The sequence below is a fragment of the Furipterus horrens genome, unplaced genomic scaffold, assembly GCF_987537825.1.
Source record: "Furipterus horrens unplaced genomic scaffold, mFurHor1.1.pri manual_scaffold_10, whole genome shotgun sequence".
Classification (NCBI taxonomy): domain Eukaryota; kingdom Metazoa; phylum Chordata; class Mammalia; order Chiroptera; family Furipteridae; genus Furipterus; species Furipterus horrens.
In genome coordinates, this window is record NW_028327180.1 from 49,772,522 (window position 1) to 49,798,512 (window position 25,991).

A 25,991-nucleotide genomic window follows, 5' to 3' on the forward strand; every position below is an offset into this window, starting at 1 on the left:
AATTTCTTTTGCTTTTTTTGATGACAAAGAGGACCTCGAAAACCCAGAATTTATTTATAAAAAGTTGTGTATTTATTCTTACATGTTTAAACTTCAGTCACCTTCAAAGGACTCTCTTTCTGATGCAATGCACCTATTGAGATATTTTTTGCACTGCTCAAAACAGTTTTTGAACTCATCAGTTTTGATGCCTTCTAGTGCTTCTGCCATTTCCCTCTTCCACATTGGCAAAGCGTTTTCCTTTGAGGACGTTTTTCATCTGGGGGAACAAAAAAAAGTCACTTGGGGTAAGATCGGGTGAATAGGAGACTGGGGCATGGGAGTTATGCTGTTTTAGGTAAACACTGGTGAACACTAAGCATGGTGTGGGCAGGTATGCTCATAAATTATCCATCATGAACTGGGCAAACACACTGAAAGAGTCTTCAAAACAAAAATTCACTGAAGCCAAATGCAGCCTCTCACAACAATGCCAGCTATACACTGATATAGATAATTCCTAGAACATTGTAGCAGGGGCCCTCTATCCAGAAGATAATCCTATTTTTAAGGGGTACCCCCCTAATATTTATTTATTACTATTTTATTATTCAAATTTTTTATATTTTTTTCTTCTTCTTTTTTTTAAAGAAGACCCTTTAAGATTTCATGCAATATTGGTTTGGTGGTGATGAACTCCCTAACTTTTTCTTGTCTGGTAAGCTCTTTTTTATGCCCTTTCAATTCTAAATGATAGAATTCCTGAGTAGAGTAATCTTGATTGTAAATCTTTGCTTTTCATCACTTTGAATATTTCTTGCCAATCCATTCTGGCCTCCAAAGTTTCTGTTGAGAAATCAGCTCCTTTGTAGGTAACTAACTGCTTTTTTCTTGTGGCTTTTAAGATTCTCTCTTTGTCTTTAACCTTTGGAATTTTAATTATGATGTGTCTTGGTGTGTGTCTCTTTGGATTCACCTTGTTTGGGGCTTTCTGTGCTTCCTGGACTTGAATGTCTATTTCCTTCACTAGGCTAAAGAAGTATTTTGTCATTATTTTTTCAAGTAGGTTTTCAATTTCTTGCTTTCTCTGTTCTTCCTACACCCCCATGATGAGAATGTTGGTATGCTTGAACTTGTCCTAGAAGCTCCTAATACTATCCTCATATTTATATTTTTTTGTTTTCCTGTTTTGACTGGGTGTTTTTTTGCTTCTTTATATTCCAAATTGATGATTTGATTTTTGGCTTCATCTTCTCTGCTGCTAATTCCTTGTAAATTATTCTTCATTTTGGTTGGTATAGTCCTCATTTCTGACTGTCTTTTTTATGGTTTCCATGCCCTTCTTTATGTTTTTGAAGTTCTCACTAAATTCCTTGAGTATCTTTATAACTATTGTTTTGAACTCTGTATCTGTTAGTTTGCTTGCCTCCATTCATTTAGCTCTATTCTTGTTCTTTTACTTAGGACCTCTTTCCTTGTTTCCTCATTTTAGCTGCTTCCCTGTGTTTGTTTCTATGTATTAGGTAGAGCTGCTATGTCTCCTGTGCTTGGTAGAATGGTCTAATGTAGTAGGTGTCCTGTAGGGTCCAGTGGCAGAGCCTCCCTGTTCTCCTGAGCTGGTACACTACCCTCTCTGCCCCCCCCCCCCATGTGGGCTCTGAATACCCTCATATTATATTTCAGCTTTTATTGCTGTTGGCACCTCAATAAGAAGGAATTACCCCCAAGGATGGGCTGGAACCACTGTGAAAGATCAGCTGTGCAAAGGTCCACTGCACAGAACAGAATTTATTTCAGTGGAGCTCTGGTGCCTGCTAAGTCTGTCCCTTGAGTGTGTCACTTGTGGAGGTGTTTGGGTGGTGTTTCAGTGTGATCTGAAGCTGTTCACTGGCTGCACTAGCTTTGGGGTCTCACAGAAGATGCAAGCCAAGGTCAGCTGCCCAGCGCCTATAGGCATGGGCTGCAAAGTGATCCGCAGAAGTCTGCTACTTGTGCTGGGCTTGGAAATGCCCAGCAGAGGCCAAGCTATGAACCAAGGCCAACTGCCACTAGTGCCAGGCCTGGGACTACTAAGCAAGAGTTACGGGGTACACTGAGATATTTAAGAAAGTCTAAAGTATGAACCAAGAGAGACTAGTTGTAATGAAAAAGCTACTGGGAACAGCTTTGGTGGGCCCACAGGTTGGGTGGGGCAAGGTCTCAGGGAATTAACATGTCAGGGCTAATGGTGTTATCCAGGTTGCAAACGATTCAGATATGGCACTTGCTTGTAGGCTCTAGGGGGGAAGGTCTCAGAAGAGGATCAATGGCCTCTGCCAGCACTTCTGTCTTGGAGAAAGCTGCCCCTTCAGCTCTTCCCTTGCACTTCAGCTTCTCTCTATACATCCCTGATGCCTTTTGAACTGCTGCCCCAGAGCTGGAACTCAGAGAGAGTGAGTCCAAGTAAGTCTGTGCTTGGGCTGTTTAAGAGGAACTGCCTGGGACTCCAGCTGCTTTCTGTCTCACTCAGCCACAATCCCTGCTTATTTTTACAGCCATAAGTCATGGGGACTTTTATTCCTGGCACTGGAATTTTGGGATGGGGGAGCTGATGTGAGTCTGGGACCCCTTGTTTATCAGGGGAAAACTCTGCAGCTGAGATATCCCTCCTGATTTTCATCTGCCACACGTGGGTATGGAACAAGCTCATTCCATGTCTCTGCCTATCTTACCAGTCTCGATGTGGCTTCTTCTTTATATCCTTAGTTGTAGGACTTCTGTTCAGCTGGATTTTGGGTAGTTCTGAATGATGGTTGTTTTGTAGTTCAGTTGTAATTTTCATGTAGTTGCGGGAGGATAAAAGTACTGTGTTTACCTATGGTGTCATCCTGACTGGAGGCCAAGACCCCATTTAAACTGGAGTTGGGAGGACCTGTAGGGGGAGCTCTCAGGCCCTACCACTCACCATCAGTTACCCCAAACAGGAAGAAACTACTTTCCATCTCCAGCAGGAAGATGATTTTTTATTCTACTACTCCTGCATCTTCTCCTCTGGCAACCACTCAGCCTGTGAGAGACTGTTACCATCCAGCCAATGAGAAGCCACTACACTTGGAACTCCCAGTCTCTTCCAATAGACTCTTTGTTTACAACCGGCCCTCTGAGCTCCCTCTTTCTTCTATTAAAGAACATCCCTCTCCTTTGTTCTCTAGCTTTGTGTGTGTTTTGCCACTAGGCCACATAAATGATAATGTTTTTTGTTGTTCCTGAAGAAACCCATTTTGTTGGAGAAATATCTGGCTGTCTCTTTGTTTAAAGTCAGCAACTCACACGTGCATAGGCACACACACAGCTCCACATCAAATGCAGCCTGACTGTGCTTTTCTGTGATAACACCAGAAGATGCACAGTTGTCTCCATCACGCACCATCATGTCAGAAGTAAATACTATTGCACCAAGCTGTTTACTATTGGAAAATGGTATTTACAGATTGTTGCAGGTGAGACTCTCTTTCTTGCTTAGTGGTGCTTTGTGCAGCTTAAATAAATAAAGGTTGGATTTCCAGGCTCCAGCCAAATGATATTTATAACAAAGTTAGTACACAATGCTTGAGAGATTTTTTTCGAGCACAATTTCTACTTGAGAGCAAAGTTGAGGGTAAAAACTATTGTTCTTCCCATTCTACAGATGAAAAGGAGAATTTACTGCATACTTCAGTGATGGCTGCTTGTCTGAAGACACACAGAGAGTGGAAAGATCAAGTTTTGGGACAGACAGACAAAAACTGAATTTTTGGTTTTATACTCACCAGTCATTGCATTTGAATGAGTTATTAATCCCACTGAGCCTTGATTTCTTTACCTGAAAAGTGGGGTTAAAAATACATATCTATCAACAATTGAATCTGAAAAACAAAATAAACTAACAAGCAGGACAGAAACAGACTCATAGATACAGAGAATATTTTGATGATTGCCAAAGGGAAACAGGGTTGGGGAGATGGGTGGAAAAGGTGAAGGGATTAAGAACTACAAATTGGTAGTTAAAGAATAATCAGTCACAGGGACGTAAAGTACAGCAAAAAGAATATAGTCAATAATATTGTAATAACTCTGTATGGTGTCAGATGGGTATGAGATTTATTGGGATGATCACTTAGTAAGTTATATAATGTCTAATCCCTAGGGTGTACACCTGAAATTAATATAACATTATATATCAGCCGTAATTGAAAAGTAAAAAAATGACTAAATGGAAAAAATGGGATTACATGGTTATTGAAAAAATGGAAATATGAAATGAGTTAATTATTAAAGTCTCCAAATACAATCAAAGACAGAGGTAGAATTAGGAAAATATATGCTTCCACATCATTATCTTTCTCTTTCCTATATTTTCAGGTTGAATATCACTAACAGGCAAGGTTGCTTTTGAGGATTAAAGGATATAAATTCATATGTGAGGTGGCCCATGGCAGGTTCTTAATAAATGATGACTAATATGATTCTGCTAGTGCTAATAATTAATGACTAAAGCAACCCAATACTGTTTCTTACCATTTAGTACAACTATGATATAAAAGATCTCATTTCTTCACCAGTTAAGAAGCTTCTTGCTGAGTCCTAGGGGTGAAGCATTTGGACAGAATGTGGTTCTGTGTTAAACTCCTTTCTTGGGAGCTGGAGTATCCAAAGCTGGTGAAGAAGGTGGCATCTGAAGGAGAAGACCTGAATGAAAAGGAAGGAGAAGGCATTGCGGGCAGAGGGCCCAGCAAGGACAGAGACCTGGAGATAAGAATGAGATGGATATGTGAGGGGGCACAGGGACAATTCTGGCTTGGCAGGAGAATAGAGAAAAGGGCAATAACCCAGAGTAGAGGCATAGGTCATGTCCCAGGGTATGTGGAGGGTCCTGAAGGCCCAGCTGAAGAACTGAGGATTCGTTTTCTATTCCCATTGATGTGTGAGAGAAATGCCAGTTTGTTGCCTCTTGCAAGCACCCTGGCTGGGAACTGAACCCGCAACCCAGGTACATGCCCTGACTGGGAATCGAACCTGGAATCTTTCAGTTTAAGGGACAACACTCCAGCCAACAGAGCCACACCAGCTGGTGGGAGTTGGGGTTTCATTTTATAGGCAGCAGAGACTCATTATAGATTCCTGAGCAGAGAAGTGTCATGATGGAAAAGATAATTTAGTAGCCAAGTGGAGGCAAAGAATTCTGGACGGACTGGAGGATAAAGAAACTGAAACAGAGAGGACAGTTAATGAGTAATTGCAGTTCAGGAAAACTGTGATAAGGGCATGGGCCAGGGATCTGAAGTTACAGTAAGAAAGAACAAGAGAAATAGATATTGGGGAAAAGGGGAGTGAGCCTTTCAAACACCGCACAGTGCCACCCAGGACGGGTCCCTATAATGAGGTGATGTCATTCATTGGACCAGGAGAGATGGCTCAGAGGAAAGGGAACTTGGAAATGTCTGCCATCAGAATTAAAATCAATTGGTTTATATAAATGTTTAATTTCCTCCTGTCTCCTAAAAAGGGAAGACTTATAATTTGTACAATAATGTTATTAATATCTAGAGCTTGGGCAAACAAAAGTGATGTTTAAACTTCAGACTTTTAAATCTTCCCATTTGCACTGCTCTCTGCCTTGTTAAATTCACTGCACTGGAGCCCATCTGATGTTCAGCAAGACTTGCTCCACACTCTTTCCTCTTGATAAAACATTAAATCAGTGGATTTCCCACCCCCATCCTCCTCCTTTTTTTTTTCCTCAAAAGATGAGTTTTTCTGATAACTGAAATTCTGTTTAAATATGTAAAGTTCTGAAGGGAACGATGGCTGCGGTAGTGATATTTCGAATCATTAGACTTTGTGACTTTAGGCTGTAAAATAGATGCCTATTAAAGTCCATAAATCAAAATGCTTCCTTGGGGCCGGTGAAGAGAGAGCAGAGACAGACAGAAAGGCAGAGCGACTGCAGGGTGAGGCTGGGTTTAGACCTGGCCCTGCCCCATGACTGCCCTGGTCACTGTTGTTAAGCTGTAAATGGAGCATCTAAGGACATGAGGAGGGCAGATCATTGTTGCTAATTTATCCAAGCCATTTCTTCTGTTCTGTGTGGTGCTATTGGTGTGCTGAGTGTATGTGTGCAGGGGTGGGAATGTGGGGACGTTTACAGGGATGAAAAGGGCTCGTAACTACCTTTGAGGAGTTTGTTTCTCAGACTTTCTTTCCCTATTATCAAGCCCCACCTCTGATCCCCAGAGCCTTCTTCTATGTTGTTTTCCTAATTTCCCCCCATCATGAAATTTTAATACCAGACACATACTGTATATTTGTTTATGTACTATGTGCATATCTGTACTTTATCTATAGAAGTTCATCTCCCACCCTGACTGATGTGATTCAGTGCGTTGAGCATTGTCCCACAAACAGAAAGAATGTCTGTTCAATTCCTGGTCAGGGCATAAACCTGGGTCATGGGCCAGGTCCCCAGCAGGGGGCAGGTGAGAGTCAATCGATTGATGTTTCTCTCTCTCTTTCCCTCTTCCTTCCCCTCTGTCGGAAAAGAAACAAACAAACAAGCAAACAAATAAATAAATCTTATTAAAAAGTCATTTCCTTCCCCTCTGACTGATTTGCTCCCCCTTGGGGAGATATTGTCCCTGTGGAGAATGAATGTCCTAGTTGGAATAGAAACAGTTATGGTTGCCATTATTTGCTGTATTGGAGGTAACTACAAAGAGATGAATGAGTTCAGACGATGGGTAGTGTGCTGACTAGTGGCCCCAGAAGGACATGTCTCTGTCCTCACCCCAGAACCAGTGGATGTTATCTTATTAGGTATTTTTACCAAATACCAATTTTTTTCACCAAATTACATTCTCATGTGTAATTAAATTAAGAATCTATAGAAAAGATCATCCTGGCCCTAATTCCAATGACAAGCGTCCTTATAAAAGGCACACAGAGGAGAGACACAGACACAGAGGAGAAGGCCATGTGAAGACAGAGGTGGAAATTGGAGCAATGCTGCTGCAAGCCAAGGCTAGTAGAAGAGGCAAGGAAGGGCTTCCTCCTAGAGCCTTTGGAGGAAGCCTGGTCCTGCTGGCACCTTGATTTTGGACTTCTAGCCTCTGAAACTGTGAGAGAATGTTCCTATTGTGGAAGCCACCAGTTCGTGGTAATTGGTTACAGTGGGCCTAGGAAACTGATAGAGGAGAGAATGGTCAACTTTGCTGTAGCGGGTATGAGGAAACCGCTAGAGGAAATGCCTTTGGAGCTGGATCTAGAGGGGTAAGGGGTTGGCAGATAGAGAGCAGGGAGAGCATAGGGCGATAAGAACAGCCTGTGGGGACAGGTCGGGGGCCATGTCGGTGTGGCTGTGTCTTTCCCAGTCCTCTCCTTTTGGAAGACCTGAGAAGCTGGTGCTGGGCCCTTTTTGTTTTCCCTCCCTACCTGAGCTCTCCTTTTCCCAAGTACATTTTACATGCTGGTCACTTCCAGTTGTATCTCTTCAGAACAGACCTGCCCTCCACGAGAAAGCAAGCCCCATGACTCAGGAAGCCTTATATACAGCTGCCATGTGACCGTCCACGGACATCTACAATGTCCGCTCTTTATTCCCAGCTCTCCTGGGCCTGCAGAGCTCCTCCTTCCTCTGCACTGCCGACAGCCAGCATCTCCCTCTCACAGACCGCTCAAGACGAAGCTTTGGGGGAGCTCACTGGTTCCTCCCATTTCCTCAGTCTCCACTTGGCCTCCATCAGCAGTTCCCACCAGTTCTTCCTCCGTATGCTCATCACATCACGTTCTTGTCTCTGTCAGAAGCCAGAGCCGAGAGCAGGGCTTCAGAGTTGCCTCATTTCAAAATTCCCTCTCTGCTCCTGTCCTTGGCTCAGTTTCTCATCTGCAAAATGGATAACATAGAAGCTCATGGGGCCATTGTGAGTGTGAAATGAGTTAATCCATGTGAAGTAAACCCTTCACGCCAATATTGCATTAACTGTTACTATGCTCACTGCCAATACTCTTGTTCAAGCCCCTATCATCCTTCACTTATACAATTACAATAGCTCCTGCCTGGACTCCTGGAGTCCCTCTTTACCCCTCTGGGGATTTTTCTTCACATGGATGCTTCTGGACTTCCCAACCTTTTTACCACATTCCTCAGGCTTTGCATAACCAGCTCTATCTTTTCAATCCCACATCATGAAATAGCCCCTCGTGTATTCTAGGGCTGTGCTCTCCAATGCGGGAACCACTGGCCACATGTGGCTTCTGAGTGTTTGAATTGTGTCTAGTTCCACACATAATGTGCTCTAAGTATAAAATATACACCGAAATTGGAAGGATCAACATCAATAACAGCATGTAAAATATGTCACTAATATTTTTAAATTGGTTGAATGTTGAAATGACAATATCTTGAATACCTTGAGTTAAATAAAATATATTAACTTTACCTGTTCATTTTTATTTTTTGAAATATGATTATGAGAATTTTAGGATCCTGTACATATGTAGCTCACATTACATTTCTATTGAACAGTGTTGCTCTATGGCCTCTTCCAATTCCTGGAGCCTCCAAGCCAACTCCAACCTTTTTTTTTTTCTTCTATTTTTAATTTATCGATTTAAGAGAGAGAGAGAGAGAGAGAGAGAGAGAGAGAGAGAGAGAGAGAGAGAGACATCAATTTGTTGTTCTACTTATTGATGCATTCATTGGTTGGTACTTGTGTGTACCCTGACCGGGGATCAAACCCACAACCTTGACATATCAGGATGACATTCTAACCAACTGAGCTGCATGGCTAGCACAAAGATGCCTCTTCTACTATCCACTGCTTATTTTCTTCTTTGCACTAATTGCTTGTTTTTTCCTTGTCTACTCCTCCACGAGAATGCAAGCCCCATGATTCAGGAAGCCTCTGTCCTGTTCACTGCTATATTCCTAATACTCAGTAAGGAGTTTGGACACACATTCATCTTCAATACACATTTGTGAAATAAATGAAGCAACAAAGCCTTGCTCCTTAAAGAAGGCATTTCTTGCTACTTATAAGGTTCTCTGAACTCCATGGAGGGCAAAGAAATGGTGAAAGGGAACATTTTTGAATTACCCATTGACAACAGGGGTGGGCATGAAGTATTTTCTAAACACAATCTCTTTTAAAAGAGTCAGAAAAAACAGAAATAAAATACAAGAACTAAGGCCTAATTAAAAGTAGCTGCCATGGGTGCAACAGCTGTGCTAGAGTGCCAGGCTTGGGATGAAGGTGAACTTACCTGCAACCACAGCGCTCTGCATGTCTCCAGGTGAGATGTAAAGGGTGCTAGAACTGAGCCCCAGAATAATGCAAGCACCCACACTGTGATCAAAAATATTCATAACAGCTAAAACCAGGTGTGAGGCACTGTGCTGAGTACATGGCATAGGTTATCTCATTTAATCCTCATCATCATCTTCTTAAGGTCAGTTCCAGCACTTTTTCCACTTTTGATAAAGAAACTCAGAAAGACAATAATTTATTCCAGGTCAGATCATTAGTGAGTGACAGAACCAGATTAGGAGCCATGCCATTTGTGTCCAAGGTCTGAGCCCTTTAAATACATTGATAAAAGTCTGCAAAGAGAGACACCGAGTCTCAGTTCCTGTTTGCCATTGCCTGGGAAATTTCAGATTAATCCAGAGCCCCACGTCTCTTGCTCACATGTACCCCCAAACTGCTTACCTTTCAGGGTTTCCTGGTCATATTGTCCCTGGATATGGATTCCCCAGTAAATCCACTGTAGATTTAGGCTGCACTGGCTTCCCTTCCTCATCCCTATAGCCAGCCACCAAGCCAGATGTATTGTTTTTATTTAACTGCCTTCTTCTCTCTCTGCCTTGGATCAAGCCCCCATGATTTCCCACCTAGAGTGGTCCCACGGCCTCCCAGCTGGCCTTCTCTCCAGTCTCTCTCACTGGAACCCTTCCTTCAGTTGGTGCCAGACTGATCCAATCTAAAATATAAATCTAATTATATTAGCTATTTCATTCTGCACACCTGAAAACTTTTCAGTAGCTTTCCATTGCTCACAAAATAAAGTACAAGTTCCTTGGCTGAGGTCATGTAAATGCCTTTATAATTCCCTAGCCCAGCAGCGGTAGCTCAGCCAGACCCCCTCTCCTGGTATCCACCCACTGTGTAGTCCCCTGCCCTGACCCACTTCTTATCAGTAGGATGTGGCAAAGGTGATGGAGGACTTTTGGCCAAGATAGAGGTATAGACAGACATGCTGCATCTGTCTACAACTAAGAAGGAATACAACTACCTCAAAACTAGAAACAACCAGAAGTTCCAGAAAATCAAACTGCATGGAAGTCCAGCAAACAAAGAGATAAAGAAGAAACACTTATCCAGACAGGTAGGAGGGGTGGAGCTGGGACAGAGAGGACATGGTGTGGAGGCGGCAGCAGCGGCAGCGGCAGGCTGGCAGAAAGTGCAGTCACACATTGTAAAAAGTCAGGAGGGACATCTGGGGACCATTCCCAGCTCCTCACTGGACCTCACAGCCCACGGTCCCAGCACCGGAGAAAATCAAGCCTCATTGCTTCTGACTGTGCAGACCAGTGGGGGTTGGGGTGGAGGCAGAAACTGCTGGTCTCAGCAGAGTCCGCTTATTTGAAGGGCCCCCACAGTCCTAGAACATCTGCAGACCCGCCCCCTTTGGGAACGATGGCCAGGGCAGCAGCTAGAGGGCTGCCAGTCTGGTGTGGAAGTGAGAGAGGTGCCTGGAAAAGGGGCGAATGCTGGGCAGGTGGCATTGTTTCCTCTCAGACCCCTCCCCCACATACAGTGCCACTACATGGTGAAACAGGTCACCCTGTACTGATGAATCCCCTTACAATGTAACAGGAGTGACAGCTCTACCTGGGACGCAAAGGCAAACAAACACAGGAGCCTGTCAGAATGAGGAGACAGAGAAGTATGGCCCAAAAGGGAAAATGGATCAAGGTTCCAGTGGGAGAACTAAGCGATGAGGAGATAGCCAACATCACAGATGAGGAGATAGACAACCTTACAGATGCAGAATTCAAAACACTGGTGATAAAGATGCTCACAGGCTTGACAGATATGCTTGAATATGGCAAACGCAAAAAAGAAGAATTGAAGGCTATGCTAAGTGAAACGAAGGAAAACCCACACAAAACCAATGGTGAAGGGAAGAAAACCGGGGTTCAAATCAATGATTTAGAACATAAGGAAGAAAAAAACAATCAACCAGTGCAGAATGAGGAAGCAAGAATTGAAAAAAATGAGGAAAACTTCCCAAATTTTGCGAAGGAGATGGACATAAAGGTCCAAGAAGTACAGAGGGTCCCAGGTGAGCTGGACCCAGAGGGGACCACACCAGGATGCATCATGATTGAGAAGCCAAAGGTGAAAGATAAAAAGAGAGTCCTGGGGGCATCAAGAGAGAGGCATAGAGTTGCCTACAGGGGGGTGACTATAGGACTATCAGCTGATTTCTGAGAGGACACTTTATAGGCAGGAAGGGACTAGCAAGTATTATTCAAGGTGATGAAAGGCAACCTGCAACCAGGATTACTCTATCCAGCAAAGCTATCATTTGGAATGGAAGGGCAGATGAAGTGCTTCCCAGACAAGGTAAAGCTAAAGGAGCTCATCATCACTAAGCCATTATTCTATGAAATGTCAAAGGGACTTATTTAAGAAAAAGAATTTCAAAACTATTAACACTAAGATGACAACTATCAACAACTGAATCTAAGAAATAAAAACAAAATCCAACTAAGCAAACCAGAATAGGAACAGAATCACAGGTATGGGGGTTATTTGGAGGGTTATCAGCTGGGAGGGGGAAGGTGGAGAAATGGGGAAATGGTTCAGGGACTAAGAAGCATAATCAGTTGGTACAAAATAGGGGGAAGTTAAGAATAATTTTGGAAAGGGTGAAGCCAAAGAACCTAAATGCACAACCCATGAACATGAACTAAAGGGGGTGGGATTGCTGGAGGGAAGGGGGATACTGGGCAGAGGGGAGCAAAGGGGAAAAAACTTGGAACTACTGTAACGACATAATAAAATATACTTTAAAAAAAAGGTGATGGAATGTTACCTCTGAGCTTAATAAAAAAGACCGTGACTTTCGCCTTGCTGGCACTGTCTCTCTCTCTTGCCCTCCGACTTTGCTCATGCCAGTGGCCATGCTGTAAGGTGCCCCATGGAAAGGCCCACATAGCAAGGAACTGAGGGAAGTCTCAGGCCAATAGTTAGAGAGGAACTGAATCCTTCCAGCAGCCGCATGGCTAAGCTTGAAGTGCCTCAACCCCCAGAGGATCCCTGAGGTGACTGCAGTCCCCGCTGACACATTGACTGTCCTTGCTGGAGACAAGACCCAAAGTCAGAGGCACTGGACAAGGTACATTTGGATTCCCAACCCACAGAAGCTGTGAGATGATACATCGTTGTTGCTTTAAGCTAAGTTTTAGGATAACTTATTAAGCAGCAATAAATAGAAATGCACTAGACTTTTAGATGCACCCTTTAGCCACTTCTTTTTACGCAATATTCCTGTAGAACGGTGAACTCCTAATTAGCCCCTAAGACATCATGCACCCTTCATCTCCAGGCTTCTGCATATATCATTTCTTTCTACTTTTAATGCCATTCTTTCTTTTTTTTTTTGCCTGGTAAACACATGCTCCTTCTTCAAAACCCATGTGAAATACCACAGCTGCTCAGAGGCCTTTCCCAGTTTGCCAACCAGCCAGTCCTTTGCACTCCCAACATCCTACATGTGCTTTGCTAGAGTGCTTAGTGCGTGGTGGTTGTATGTACATGGGTGAGGGGCCACATGCACACGCACAAGTGATGCTTTCAGTTTGGCAAAATTTAAAAATTGACATCTGATGCATGAAACTCTTGGCTCAGCTTCTTCATGTGTAAAATAATAATAGTAATAACAGAAAAATAACAGCACAACAATAATAGCAATAACAAAATAATATGGTAATGATAAATGTAATGCTATAATACTACTACTACTAAAATAATGATAATAATAATAATAAATCCATGAGCTAGGCTCTACACTAAATGGTTTTTCATTGACTGTCTAATACCTCAAAATATCCTGCAGGTAATTAAATTATATCCATTTCACACAGGCTCAGGGAGGTTAAATACCTTGTCTAAAAGCCTCAGAACAAATGGCAGAGCTGGAATTCAATCCCAGATCTGTCTGGTTGCCCAGTTCATTGTCTCTCCACGATAACCTTTCACTGAAGGCTCTCCAGCATAAAGTGTTGAAGATACTGTGGAGAGCCATTTAGCACAAAAAGGGCAAGTTCCTCCAGTTTCTGCGTGTAAAGACCCTCAGGTCATGAGTGGGAGAGGGGACCAAGGCAAAGGCACTCCTCCCCTGAACCCCTACAAAACGGGGGAAGAATGAATGACTGGAGAACAGATCTATAACTAGGATGGTGCTGGTCAGGGAGGGTTGTAGGTGCCGGCATGGGAGGACCCCTAAATCTATTAGGAAAATGCTCTCCCAGGACCTGAAGCTGAGCAGCGGATCCAATTAGCTGGCTGATATATGGATATATGCAGGTTGGAGTGATGTTGGAAAGGGTTGCATTTGGCCTTGGGAATTTTGATGAGCTTTTAAAATTCAGTGGACACCAACACAGAAATCGTGGATACAAGCTTAATCTGAGTTTTGCTGCACACATTGGAAAGCACGAAGCTCTCTGGCCACAGGAAACTGGTGTCACTGCCATAAGACTGCCACTCTGTGTGTCTTGTGACATACACTGGTTTCCCAGTTTCTTTGAGGGAAATCCCTCCACTACGTGACTCAGCAAGGTCTTGACCTGGGACCTAGACCTGGGGCTTTCGAGGGTGGGAATGTTTGCTCCAGCATGTGGCGACTATTGTGACCTTAGGAACAGGTCAGCCCATCACACCTTCAACTCAGACCATCATGCAGAAACCAGGGACCCAGGGAAGAAGCCTGTCCTGTCTCCTGGTGGCATGGTACTTTTGCATCTATTTTAAAATTATATTTCAAATTACTAAACAGGATCGTTTTTGCAGTGCGGCTTTAAGTATGTTTTCTTTTTTCAAAATTACCCCGTTTCCCTTATCTTTTTTCCCTCCTGGGGACTTCACCAATGAAAGGCAAATTTCCTGGCAGGGCTGGGGAGGCAGGAGCTGAGAATTAGCACATCAAACTCACCCACTAAACCCAATGGAAAGTACAGGATCCCGGCTCTGACATCTCCGTGTTGCACTCAAATGAGGTTAATGTGACCCTGTCCTTTAGGTTTTAAACAAAGATAAGGAAATAGAGTGAATTTTATTCCATCTCCCTCTGTGCCCACCAGCATTCCTCCCCCGTGGCGAAAATAAAAACAAGAAAAAAAGGAGGAAGGAAAAAAGGAGAAGAATATCCCAAACATGTTAGTGAAATATATATATATACATATATATTCCCTGATCTATAACTTAATAAAACTTTATGGACCCAGGATGAGGAAGCCACACTGAACAGATGCACAGGGACTGAAATATGGTCCAATTAAGTCTGTAACAGGGTGAGCTTTACTTTGAACATTCTCCAAGTTGAAATGAAAGCTTCACAGTAGAAATAAATCAGGCAACATAAAATAAAAACTCTGATCCGGCGCCGCTTCCAAATGGCAGGGAGGAGCGGTGGGAGTCTGGGCCCGGGAGGGGTGGGGGTGGGGGCTCCAGGAGGTGGGGCAGCGAGCCCGACCGGCCTCCCCACTGCAGGCTCAAGCAGTCGCACGCCTGTGACAGTAAATAAACAACACCTATTTAAGCCATTCCAATCAATGCCTCTGTGGCAGCTATTTATCTGTAGAGGGGAGAGCGGGAATTGCCTGGTGCAATTAAGCTGTCCGTGAGCAGTGCCGTGAAAAGCGCTTTGCCTTTAGCCGGGAGCCCTCGGGTTTACGGCCCGCCTTCCCGCTGAAGGAAGAGTTTGGTGTGAGAAAGCAGCATTCTCTCCCTTCCCGCACCGCCTACCCCACACCTGCTGGCTCAGCTCAACCAGAGCCCCGCCCCGCATCCGGGCTCAGCTCAGCCTCACCTCCTCCAGGAAGCCTTCGCTTGCTTCCTGTCTGGCTCATAGGACAATCGATGGAATTCCTTCTGGCTTTTCTCCCTACTCTCTTCATCGTGTTGAATGTTGTCATCCGCCATCCCCACCCTGTTTGTCTGTTCTACAAAGTTGGTTTCTCTGCATTGTGGAAAGTCACCTGCTGGGCACTGTCAGACCCAAGGTTGACTCTCTGATCCTGGGTATAGTCTCTGAGATTGCAGTTCCTGCCAGCAAGCTGACTTCATGCTGCAGTTGGGGAGAGGGTTTGCGAAGTGACGTGAGCAAGTGGCATTGTGGCGTGCCAGCACTTAGTGGAGCTCAAGTTGTGTTAGTTTCTTGTTTCGACTTCCTTCCCTTGTCAAATGAAAACCAAACCCACAGCATTTGTTGTTGGGGTTCAGCAAAGCTACACTGGTTTTTATGTCTTTCAGAAAGCAGAATGGTTTCCTCACTGAAAGTATTTTTGAGCCTCTGTGCAGCAGTATATCTGCATTTGATGCCTTTCCTTCATCTGCAATGAGGCAACAGTGGGTTGCTCTCTAGTCCCTTGAAGTCTCATTTTACTCTTCTGCAAAAGGGCAATAATAGCAGCATAATAGTACCTTCCACACAGGACTTGTGTGACAAGCATGATCATGCATGGTAAGGATTAGGCGCCTACCTGCTCAATTATGGCTACTGGTTTAGCTCAGTGGATTGAGCGTCGGCCTGCGAGCTAAGTGTCGCTGGTTCGATCTTCCAGTCAGGGTACATCAGAGAAGGAAAACTCTGACTCCAAAAAACCTCCGCTGCCTTGCGGCATACCTCTTCAGGGGAAAGGCTAAGGGAGTAAACCCTGACAGAAAATCCGGAGCCGGAGTCCCTAAGGCGGTTTGACGTTGTAGTCAACACCGGCAACTCCTGCGGCGCACCTGAAGCCAAGCTGTATTGACTCCGTCTTTCCCTTGGACCCTTCAGCTGCGAAGAGAGGGGGGGTCTGCTGCATGGGCAACAGCAGACCCTCCATATCACCCTGCCCAGGCTCTGTAGCTTCAGCGTCATCGCAAGATGTCGATTCAACACGGGAGGAGACAGATACCGTGTCACTCCCGAGTCGGACTGCACAGCCATTCTCGGCGGTGCAGATAGACTCTTAAGAAGCTACACCATCGTCTCTCGAGACGGACGGCTGCCGACGACGACGACTGATTTCCCCTTGCAAGAGCTGTCTCTAAGCCTCATAGCAGTTGAATCAGTTTCCCGAGGTGCCAGAGAGCATCTCACAGAGTGAGAGCTCCCAGTGGATCTATAGCTGTCCCCAAATTCCTGTTGTCCTCTGATGCAAACGCAAGCCCCTCAGGAAAAGAGTCTGTCTGCTGCCTCTTTTTATGTTCCAGAATCCAACCTAGCTCTGGCACATCTGGGTGCTTAACAAATCCTTACTGAATTAAAATATGCTGTGTGGGGCAAGTTTGAGGAGGTCGATTTCTTTCCGTGGATACTAGGGGGAGCCTTTTTCCAGGCCCCAGGTGCTAAGTAAGTGGCCTTTGTCTCTGGGGTGTCCAGGCCTCCTCACCTGTCTCTTTTCTTTGGCTTCTTTCCTAGGTCAGGAGTGCGTTCTCTGTCTTCCTCACCTGTCCCTGGCCAAGATGAGATCCCTGGTACCTGGTGCCTTCTCTCAGGTATTACTTCTTCAGATGTCTGAGCTTCCTTGGCAGAATGAAAGACTTCACTCTCTGATGGCCGACCCTGCCTCCCCAGCAGCACACTTGCTCTGACCTCCTGGGAGGGCCTCCCAATAACCCAGTGTCTCAGAGGGTTGGACCCAAGGACCCTTCTGTAGGCGACGGAAGCTGTGATTCCAGTCTACCATCTGTGACTTTTTGACTGTTTCCTGCAATGGTTGGATTTTAAGTGGAAGGTCAAGGTCCTGGCTGGAGTAACCCAGCTGGAGAATTAGAGCTGCAAGGCCCCATTAGAATCTTTCGGGAACTCTGCTCTGCAAAGTTGCTGCTGTTAGGGTTGCAGTGGAGGGGGCAAGGGGAGGTGGGATGAAGAGAGAGAGAGAGAGAGAAATGCCAGTTTAAGGCCCACAGGTCCTTTCTCTCCTCTCTTTGTAAAATTTCCAGGATCTCATCTGGAGAACCGCTGACTTTCCCAACACCCTATGCATGCTCTGTCTGTGATTATGATAGAGAACCTGCCCTGTGGACCAGATGCCTGCCTTCACGGTATGATTTGCAGATGAGGCAGGGACATCTAAATTGGATCCCCAGGGCCTGTCACACAGCTTGAAAATCCAGGCTCCAGCTTTATTCCTTTAAGTCTTTAAGGGTTTCTTTACTAGAGTCTTTACTGGATCCAGGGAGCAGGCTGACCTTACTACACCCACATCAAGGTACTCTTGAGTAGGGCTTACTACTCAGAAGAACGGGACACGGGCTCTGGGAGGCGGGGGGAGGGTCCACAAGGGAGGGAGTGGATAGAATGGAAAGTAAATGAAACTTCCCTTGTTTACGGCCTCCCCACAGACACCGTCCTGTGGAGGAGATGGACAGGCAAAGGGTGAGCATTTCTGCAGCACCTACTATGTTCAGAATTACCACATTTAAGTCTTAAAAGAGCTCTGTGAGATAGATACCATCTGCCTTCCCCACCAAACATTCTAGAATACAAGCTCCATGAGAGCAAAGCACTGGTTTTATTCACTGCTTTATTCCCAGAGCCTAGAACAGTCTCTCACCGCTCAATAAACATTTGTTGAATGAATAAGGACTAACCCATTTTACGGATAAGGAAACAGAGTCCCAGATGTCTTCACTGATGGTCGTGAACCACTCAGCTGGTAGACGGCACAGGTTGGATCCAATCTAGGCCTCCCTGACCCCATAGTTCATGTTCTTCCACATGCGTTTGGTGGCGGTTCTGCCCTACGGGTGCCCACCATGGAACAGGGCTTCAGGCCTCCTATGCCCACCTTGCAGCTCCAATGAATACTAGCTTGGTGGGCTCTGGACTGAGTAGGGGAGCTGTGCTCTTGCGCGCTATGCAAACCTTGGGCTTTGTGTGGCTAATGGATGCTGCGCCATGGTTTTCTCATTTGTGAAACAGGCCACAGAGTGCCTCACAGAGAAGCACATGAGGCCAAGGGTGGGAAAGATAGTGGAAATGCCACCACACAATACACACGTGAGTTCAACGCGAATGCTTGCTGCTACCTCAGTGAAATGTAAAAACAGGTAAATTGCTATCAGCAAGTTCTGACTGTGGTAATCATCCGTTATTTGCTGCTTCATTCTGAAACCCCTTCCCTCCCCACTTCTCCAAGAAAAGGAGATTATTTTTAATTACAGTTTTACACCAGATTAATGGATCTCCATGGCACCAGGAGACAGCATGTCTGGTTTCTTCCAGAGACTTTCTTAGATGCCACTATTCTCAGGCCATTTCTGCAGAGTCACCGTGACCTAGGTGAAGACTGTTGGAAAGATGCCAGGATTGCTGGGATGACCCCTTTACAATACCTGGGACTCTGCTGTATTAGTCCTACTGGGAACAGTCTTGGTTGTTCTCCAAAGAAGAGGTTTCTTCGATGTAACCCAGTGGCCCAAAGTCCCCTTAGTGGAAGCATGGGATGGAAAGGAATCCTCCTTCGCTATGTCCTCTGGACCATTTCTGTTGAGATTTTATCATCACATACCTCAATTGTTGCAATAAGTTCCAGACAGGTGTCCCATTGTCACTTCCCTTCAAATCCTTCAATGGCTGTCCATGGCCTGAAAGATATAATCAAACTCTTTGGTACGTTATGGTCTAAACTTTGCCTCTTTCTCCCCAGAAACCACAGAACCTCACTCTGTTTTTGTCTCTGAGAACTGAAGTGTTGTCCCTTCTGCTTGGAGTATCTTCTCCTTTTCCTCCATCATCATGGCATGACAGGACAAAGTAGCTGAGAAGTTTTCCCAATCCTCTGAAGCAGCTGGGTGCGTGGCGGAGGGAAGAAACTGTCCTAGAGCACTGTACATACAAGTGTCTTACAGCACATACGTTGTACATGTGTGATATTCATTCACTCTCCAGTACAGCCTTGCTGATTTACCTGGGTATCCCCAGACTGGTATAGATGGGTAGCAGGTTGTCAGTAAATGTGGGTTTTACTGAATTAAAGAATGAGTGAATGAAAGAATGCATAAGTTAGTGAAGAACCTCTCAGTTTAAAGGGAAGAAGATTGCTTTCCTTTAGCCTCTCCCCCACACGCCAACCCTGGACTGGTTGTCTGGAAACCTGAATTCTGTTCTCATCTCTGCCTCTCTCTAGCCTACTGTAGCTCTGAGGATAAGCCGTATTCTGTAGCAGTAACAAACATTCCCAGACTTTCAGTGGCTTGACCCAAGAGAAGCTCTCTTGTTCTTGCCATGCGCCTTTTGTGGGCTTCGGGGGTGCTCTACTCTATGAAGTGACACAGAGACTCTGACTAGCACGGGCTCCGTCATATGGTAGCTGCCCCCTCTGTAATGTAGAAAGAAGAGAGAGACCAGAGAATGGCCAAGGTTTCTTGCTGCCTCAACCTGGAAGTGATGAGGCTATATTTCACTGGCCACAGATAGTCACAAGGCCCCACCTAACGGCAAGAAGAGCACAAAATGCAGGGGCACCAGCAGAACATTTCATGACTCTTTGCTACTGCATTGGCCCCTATCTAGTCTCTTTCTAGCTCCAAAGAACACTATGTCCAACTTTATTTTTATATAAATGGAGAAGCAGAGATTGGCCCCAAGTCTGAGATTCATGGTTTAATTAACTCTCAAATCTGATGAGTGTCGGGATCTTTCTGGGCCTTGTAGACTTCATTTAATGCCTCTGCTGAGGTTCTGAATCTATATCCTGGGTCACCAGTCATAGCTCCCTGAACCTGTGGTGCTCAGTCTGTGGGGTCATGTCATCTTCTAGCTTCCAGTGGCTTCAGGCAGGACAGTTCTTTAGTCCTCACCGTCTCCATCTCCCCACCATCTCCCCTGTAGGATGCTGTGTTACCATCTCCCTGGAAATCAGCCCCATGCAGCATCCTTTGCTTTTTAGCACATATGGACCCACATGGGAGAGAACCCCATGGTGAGAGCTATACATGGAGGGCATTTGCAGGATTGTAGGTTGTCTTGACCTAATGCTTCATGTTGCTTTGCATATATATCTGCAATTCATGCCTTTAATACACACCACCATATAACATTCTCATTCAAATTTGTTTAGGATTTTAGACTTCCACTGTGGCCTTGTCTGAGGAAGGGGGGAAAAAGGAGGGAAACTGCTCACACGGTATTTTGTCTCCAGTGGAATAAAGTGTGGCACTTAGGCAGAATAAGTCATGGAAGCAGCTGTAATTCTGCACCTCTAGCACTCTGGTCATCTGAGCAGAGAGAAGAGCCAGGGCCTAGGAGGCCAGGAAAGATGCAGACCATCTGTGACTAGCAAGGTTCGGAGGGTTATTTTTAGAAGACCAGCATGGTGAGTTGTTATATCTGTTTGACCCAAGAGAGACCCTGGGAAAAAAAAAAAAAAAAAACACTGTCTAAATCAGCTTTGCAGCAGTTTGTGTCTATAGGGACTTTTTTTTGTGTGAGCATAATGAATAAGCCAACACATTTTTATTGAAGTCATTGTGTGTCACCAATAGTGGAAAGCCAAAAGTACATGTGACATGTCCACTGCCCTCAGCAGCTTCCATGTGGATTGGATGACATAGCCTAGCACATGCTGCTGAGAAGTGACTCAAAATCCAAGCCAGGAAGTGCCCCTCCCTGCCATATGAGGATCTGGGAGGGTGCACCCCAGGCTGAGGAAATCAGGGAAGGCTAATGAGGTGGGCAGCCAGAGTGATAATAGAAAGACAAAGGCTGCATGAAAGAGCTATTCAGACATGAGGGACAGCACAGTGTCACATGGCGGTGGCCTCTATGAAATAGTCAAGGGAATAGCAGAAGGTTGAAGGAAGAGATTCCAGGCCAATTAAAAGTAATATTTTCCCCATCAGAACCCTGAAGACACCTCTCTTTAATGGCCACGGGTTTCCCCTTCACTTGAGTTCTGTAAGTCTGAGATTTACCCTCATTCACAGAGTTCAAGCACTCCAAGGAAGCTTCCTTCCTCTCTCTCTTTTCCTCCCATGGGGCCAAACGTATCTTTTCATATTTGGAAAGCATGCAGTGTAACTGTGTCAAGTTGCATTGAATTGAATTAAATTGTACTACAGCTAGATCTGAGAGCCTCACGGCCAGCAGGAGTCTAATGTGGGCAAGTGTTGGTCTGTGCTCTTTAACACCAAGTTAAGGGGTTTGGATTTTATTCTGAAAGCAATGGGGAGCCATTGATGATGGTGGGCAAGAGTGTAATATGTGTAAAAGTCAGTATGTAGCTGGCTGAAGTAGAAAGAGTCTGGAGACCTAGAGACCCATTATGAATGTCTTGCAATTGCTCAGGAGCCAGCCCGGGGTGGTGCAAAGACTGTGGGCTCAAATGCTCGCAAGAGCCAGGCAGTTTCTGACACAAGAGAAGGTGATCAGGCATGTTCATTGGGCAGACAGAATCCATTTTCATGTTAAACTTGGGACACTAGACTTTACAAAAAAAAAAAAAAAAAAGCTCTGTCCATTTTTCTGGAAGCATGTGGTCCTCTCAAACTGTCTTGTTATGTTCTGGATTTGAGTAGAGTCATGGATGCAAAGAAATATTTTTTCCTGTACAAGGAACAGCAGTCTGAGCCTCACAGTAAGTGGAAGCTAACAGCTGATCCGAGTGCCAGGGCATGGTGAGGAGTGCTGGGCCCTGGGTCTGCTTGGCGTGCAGGATCTAGACCAACAGGGTGTGGCCACTGCTTAGCAGCAGGTGATTGCTGGTGAGCTGTAATCTAAGCCTGATCACCAGACCGCCTTCCTGAAAAGAGTGGAAATCCAGAGCTCTCCGTGACTTCTCTGAACCTTAAACATTGGCTCCTATGTGTCTGAAACACTGTAGGTACCAAGCGAAATACAGGTGCCAACTCCCACTTTTTGGCTTCTGTTTGGGTATAAATTGGGTGAATATGGAATCCAAAGACCAAGATTTGAGTTCCAGCTCTGAAAGCCACTGACCTTGAGCAAGCTTCTGAACCTCTCTGAGCCTCAAATTCCTACTATAAAAACAGAGATCCATTCCTCCCTGCAGGGTGGCAGGGCTCAGATGAGATGAGACATGAGAAAGTGCTCCGCAGACTCTTACTTCTATAGACACTAGGTCTTGAAGTTTGGGATGCAAGGACACAAGCCTGAACTCCTGCTGCTGGAGAGTACAATTCCTTGGAAGGAAATAGAAAAGGGGACATGTGAGTTCAACTTGGGGGCAGTTGTGAGGCTGGGGCATTAGTGACAGCGTTCTACAAAATGACTCGGTCACAGAAAGCATCTGAAACCCAGGCATGGAAAATACCTTTGGCCACAGTGCGAGCTGTGATCGCTGGTTCATGGGAAGAAAGGTATATGTTTTCAAGATGAACACAACTCCTGTTGGATGTTTGTTGGGTCCAGAGCCCTGGGAAGAAAAAGGTTCCATGTGTCAAGTTGAACCAATAGAAAACAACAACAAAATCAAGGTAAAGATGATAAACACAGGCCGATCCTAGTCTCCCTCTTCTGGAGAGTCCTGACATCTGCCCTCTCTATCACTAAAGCTCAGCTCTCACTGGATCTGAGTTTGATAAGCTCTCGCCGAAAGCCTTTTCATGGCCTCAGCTTCCACCAGTAGTTGGCTGGTTGAGCCATTGACCATCATCCTACAAGAAAGCTAGTGCCAAATGGCTTTGGCTGGACAGACCATTCCCGAGTTAACCCTCTCCAGCATTTGCATCTGTAACAGCCTGTTCTGCAGACTTCACCTTGATATGGGTGAGGCTTTATAGGTGCATTCATTTTGTCAAAATTTACTAATCTATTGGGTTGGCCAAAAAGTCTGTTTAGTTTTTTTCTGTCAAATAAAAGACACGTTTTTCATTTTCACCAATAACTTTATTGATTTGGATATTTTGAGGATGTTGGCTATTTCCTGCTTTTGGCTTCTAGTGGGTAGAGGCCAGCAGTGCTGTTAAACATCTTCCAATGCATAAGACAGCCCCACAGTAAAGAAAGGTTTGGCTAAAATGTTAATAGTGCCAAGAAACTTTGCAAACCACTTCTGAAATGTTTGATCAGTCACAGTACCTTCTCCACACAGTGCACAAATTTTTTGTCTCAGTTGCCTTTTTACCTTTCTTGAAACATAAAGCATAATACACCTAAACGATTGCATATTTTCTTTCATCTTTAATATTAAAATAGCTGCACAAAAGTTCACCTATTTTGATAAGTTTTTAAAAAATGCATGCTGATACGACAGCTGTCACGATACAATCTAACAAAATGGTTGCAAATGAAGTTAAAGACAACTAAGCATTACTAGAGCCATCTTACAGAGAAAACTAAATGAACTTTTTGGCCAACTCAATAAACTTATGATTTTTTTTTCTTTTTACTGTATGTCTATTATACTGCACTAAAATAATTTATTTTTAAAACTTCAAGTGATCTAAAAAGGTCTGACTTGTCTTGATTATTGATCTTTAACATGAACACATTATTCCTTTCTCTATGGATATATATGTATATTAGATTGTGAGCTTATATTAATCTACTCATGCAAGACTCCACTACCATTATGGGTTTACTCTTTTTTTTTTTTCCATCTAGACTCTGAGCTCATTGAAAGTAAATATCTTGTTTTTATTTCTTACTTTATGAAGCTGTTCTGAATTTCCTTAAGTACTATGTTCTCATCTCTGTTAAGATGATGACACTTCAGCCATCCATTTTATTTTTTAAAGTATCTCCCCCCCTTTTTTTAATTTTTAAATTGTTTTGAGAAAGAGAGAGGGAGAGAGAGAGAGAGAGAGAGAAAGAAAGAAAGAAAGAAAGAAAGAACATCAATGTGTGAGAGACACATTGATTGGTTGCCTTCTCTTACACACCCCAACTGGGGATCAAACTTACAACCTGGGTATGTGCCCTGACTGGGAATTGAAACTGTAAACTTTTGGTCTATGGGATGATGCTCCAATCAACTGAACTACACAGGCCAGGGCTCAGCCATCCATTTTAATTTTTATTTGGAAAATATGGGTACCACATATATAACTGGAACATGATACTATGCACATAATAGATATAAAATAAATCTTAACATCAATTGGAAATAATTTCTTATTTATATATCATAATTGGTAAATTGATATATTAGACAATACTTATGAAAATGATCATCTCCCCCATGGACTTTTGAAGTGCTATCAGTTGTCTGTATCAATCCATCAATTCAAGTTCACACCATCTTATACAAGGGAGGACCCCCCAAAACACTGGAATTTATTTATTTAAAAAAGTGTATTCATTCTTGAGTGATTAAACATCAGTCACCTTCAAAGTACTCTCTTTTTGATGCAATACACCTGCCAAGATGTTTTTCCCACTGCTCAAAATAATTTTTGAACTTGTCAATTTTGATGTCTTTAGTGATTCTGCTGTTCTTTGCTTCACCCTTTCCGCATCAGTAAAATGTTTCCCTTTGAAAATTTTTTTCATCCAGAGAAACAAACAAAAAAAAGTCTCTCAGGGAAAGATTGGGTGAATGGAGAGGGTAGGGCATTAGGGTCATGTTGTTGTTGGTCAAAAACTGCTGAACACTCAGTGTGGTGTGGGTCGGTGTGCTTGTCGTCGTCGGCAGCCGTCCGTCTCGAGAGACGATGGTGTAGCTTCCTAAGAGTCCATCTGCACCGCCGAGAATGGCTGTGCAGTCCGACTCGGGAGTGACACGGTATCTGTCTCCTCCCGTGTTGAATCGACATCTTGCGATGACGCTGAAGCTACAGAGCCTGGGCAGGGTAATATGGAGGGTCTGCTGTTGCCCATGCAGCAGACCCCCCCTCTCTTCGCAGCTGAAGGGTCCAAGGGAAAGACGGAGTCAATACAGCTTGGCTTCAGGTGCGCCGCAGGAGTTGCCGGTGTTGACTACAACGTCAAACCGCCTTAGGGACTCCGGCTCCGGATTTTCTGTCAGGGTTTACTCCCTTAGCCTTTCCCCTGAAGAGGTATGCCGCAAGGCAGCGGAGGTTTTTTGGAGTCAGAGTTTTCCTTCTCTGATGTACCCTGACTGGAAGATCGAACCAGCGACACTTAGCTCGCAGGCCGACGCTCAATCCACTGAGCTAAACCAGCCAGGGCCAGGTGCTTGTAAATCACCCCTTATGAAATAGGCAAACGCGTTGAAAGAGTCTTCAAAAAAATTCACTGAAGCCAAATGCAGCCTCTCACAACAATGCCAGACTGGTACACTAATACAGATGGACTCCTAGAACACTCATCTAGTGGGGGAAGCCTGTACTACAAAGGATCCATCCTCCAGAAGATAATTCCAGTTTTTGGGGTCCTCCTTGTAGATACTTTCTAAAATCAGAGTACCTCAGAAACAGCTCAGGAGTCCAGATCCCTCAAGACTAAATGTATTTATAGCCAGTTCTCCTAGAACATGCGGACTAAGAGATGCCTAACACAGTGGTTAAGACTCAGACTTTGTAGCCAGAATGACTGATTTAATCATGCCTCTCTGCTCCCTGGCTGTGTGACCTTGGGCAAGTTAATTAACTCTGTTAAGTCTCAATTTCAATCTTTGAAATTGAGATAATGATTGTTATCTCACAGGATTATTATGAGAATTAAATGAGATCATGTATCTAAAGTACTCAATATGGAGCACACCAAGAATTAAGCACCGTGAAAATTGTAGTTCTCATGAACAATTTAGGGGAAAAGCTCCCAGTAATGTACTGGCATTTATGCTTACACACATTCAG